The sequence below is a fragment of the Sinocyclocheilus rhinocerous genome, unplaced genomic scaffold (genome assembly GCF_001515625.1).
Source record: "Sinocyclocheilus rhinocerous isolate Xijiao unplaced genomic scaffold, SAMN03320098_v1.1 scaffold938, whole genome shotgun sequence".
In the NCBI taxonomy this organism is placed as follows: domain Eukaryota; kingdom Metazoa; phylum Chordata; class Actinopteri; order Cypriniformes; family Cyprinidae; genus Sinocyclocheilus; species Sinocyclocheilus rhinocerous.
Window position 1 is genome coordinate 1,740,841 of NW_015665007.1, and position 2,893 is coordinate 1,743,733.

The 2,893-nt window shown below is 35.3% G+C and overlaps 1 protein-coding gene across 1 annotated transcript in view; it reads right to left on the reverse strand.

Annotated features, from left to right (window-relative positions):
- Positions 1-2,893, reverse strand: part of LOC107730819 (collagen alpha-4(IV) chain-like) — a 57,185-nt gene that overhangs the window by 29,732 nt on the left and 24,560 nt on the right.

The window sequence follows — 2,893 nt, forward strand, 5'->3', positions numbered from 1 at the left end:
TGAGGGGGCCCGACGTGATTGTGGAGGAAAGAACAAGTAGACCTAGAATTGATTGGCCATCGGGAGCACCCGAGCTTTCCCCGGTGTGCCGATTGTCGAAACCCCACCACACCCCCACATATTAAGCGCTGTTATTAAAGCCAAAGGATACATGTAGCCTACATTAGTTCTCGACACAAGCGCACAAGAAAGATTAATCCTTGTTTAGTGTCTGCGCTATTTCAGTCCAAAAGATATGAGCGTTAAAAATGTCTTTTACTCATTTACACTGGAGTTGTCGGTATCTTTTAATCGCCTCAGCTTTACTGTAGCGCAAGGGAAACAAACACTAAAAGCCAAGTGATGAAACGGCACTAAGTTACCTGATTAAACCACGCAGCACAAGAGAACAGCTGGACCACACCGGACCGGTGTCTCCCGCCCGCGACTCGACACTTTCGCCGTTCTATTGAAGTGATAATAAGCAGCACTTGCCCATTTGAATTCGACACACGACACTAATATGCGACACCGGACCACAAAACCAGTCATAAGGGTAAATATTTTGAAATTTAGATTTATACATCATAAGAAAGCTGAATAAATAAGCGTTCCATTGATGTATGGTTTGTTAGGATAGGACAATATTTGGCCGAGATACAACTATTTGAAACTCTGGAATCTGAGGGTGCAAAAATTTTTTTAAATCAAAATATTGAGAAAATCACCTTTAAAGTTGTCAAAATGACGTCCTTAGCAATGCATATTACTAATCAAAAATTAAGTTTTGATATATTTACGGAAGGAAATATACAAATTATCTTCATGCAACATGATCTTTGCTTAATATCATAATGATTTTTGGCATAAAATAAATATTTATAATTTTGACCCATACAATGTATTGTTGGCTATTGCTACAAATATACCTGTACTACTTAAGACTGCTTTTGTGGTCCAGGGTCACATATGTGAACAGTAAAGTCTCTGTATTGAAGCTAGCGAAAACCAGATTGAATAGCACCGACCATGTAAACTAAAGTGTCGAGGTCAACTGTAATTTATTATAGGTTACTTACAGCCTATTAAATATTTGGGTAAAATAAAGGCAATAACTCACTTATTAAAAGGTTTACTACTATGCATTAACTCTGGATTCATGAATTAGCTTTTCATTAGGGCAACTACAAAGGAGAATTTAATAGTTCTAAATAAACTTTAATTGCAGAAAAATATGAATTCAATAATTAAGAGTCTGCAATATAATGGAATATTAATATTGTTAAATGCATTTTAAGTATTAAAAAAAAATCAATTTCAAAAATAATTTATTTTTTTATTTTTTTATTCCAATTGCCCTAACCCCAGCAAAACATTTATGAGGGACTGTCTGGGCCAGATGGTCTGAATTTTAGAACCAGTCCAGCCCTGATGATTCTCTTCTTCTAGGGCCAGAAAGAAGACCTTCTAGTAATAAAACTATTTAAAGTAAACTCCTTAAGGGAGCTGTATATGCTCAAAAGTTGTATTTGCTTCTGGAAACCTGTTTGCTTTGACTTCATATATTTGGTGTTAATGTATTTATTCTTTTAATTTGTTGTAACCTGTAATATTTAGTGTGTATACTCATTGTATCTCTGTGTGTTGGAGATTTGATTTAAAAAACAAAAAACAAACAAAAAACTAATTATTCCTGTGGTAGAAAACGTGGCACCAAGATAGGCTACTATGAAGGGGGCCCTTGGGTTTGCTATAGCCCCAGGGCCCTATGTGTTCTTAATCCGGGCCTGATCACATTTGAATCTGTTCCAAATGTATCATTTTGGAATGTACACTACCGTTCAAATGTTTAGGCGTTACAGTAAAAAAAATAAAATAATAATAATTGTTTGTCCAAAACAATTGTATACTTTTATTGGAAGTAGAATGTAATGGAAGCTGTAAATTAGTTATTTATTTAAAGTTATTTTAAATTGTAAGTAATATTTCACAATATTACAGCCATGCTGCACTGATGAGCATAAGAGACTTCTTTCAAAAACGAAATCTTGCCGACCCCAAACTTTTGAACTGTAGTGTATTTTTACGAAATCACCACAAGAGTGTGACAAAACATCAAGAACATATTACATTAACAGTACTGTTGTGTGTCACCAGATGCTGCACTATGCTTGAGTGTGATTGGTCATTGGTATTAAGTGCTCTCATATTGTTTGACAATGATTTGTCAATTATGTTAAGTGCTTTCTTAAGTGTTCTGAGTGTGACTGGTGAGTAACTGTGTTGTATATATACTTTTTGTATATAAATGCATGCCATGTACTATAAAAAACAACTGATTGTATCGCATCTGATTAGTGCTATCAAAATAAATATTTATTTAAAAATGGATGGGGCAAAAAAAAAAAAACTACATACATTTGCGTGAGAATGAATTTGTGAATTTCATGAGTGACTGACTATTCAGAAGAGCTCTGACTAAAACAACACACTCTGACAGGAACTAAGAGCACACACACACACACACACAGATGGGAACAGCAGTGGAGCATTAGGATTTAGCCGTGTTTATATACACAGACAGCAAAAATCCTCAAAAAAGTTCAGTGGCAAACATGTGAAATATTTGACTGAAAGCAGTCCACACACACTTCCTCTCTTCAAGCACACGGTGTTAAACAGTCTCCCTAGATGGGAGGAAAGAATCATGTTAATTGCAGGTTCTTCCCACAGCTGGTTTGTGACAATTTCAGTTTCTGAGCACTTTTAATTAAAATACCAGGAACAAATCTCTTTCTTTCTCTTCCTCTGGTCACTATCTTGAGCTGACAAAGCCAAAAGGTTTCATCCTCTATTTATGCAAACACACACAGGCATGTTTTTTTTTTTTTTTTGATTACTCCGTTGACCTGTA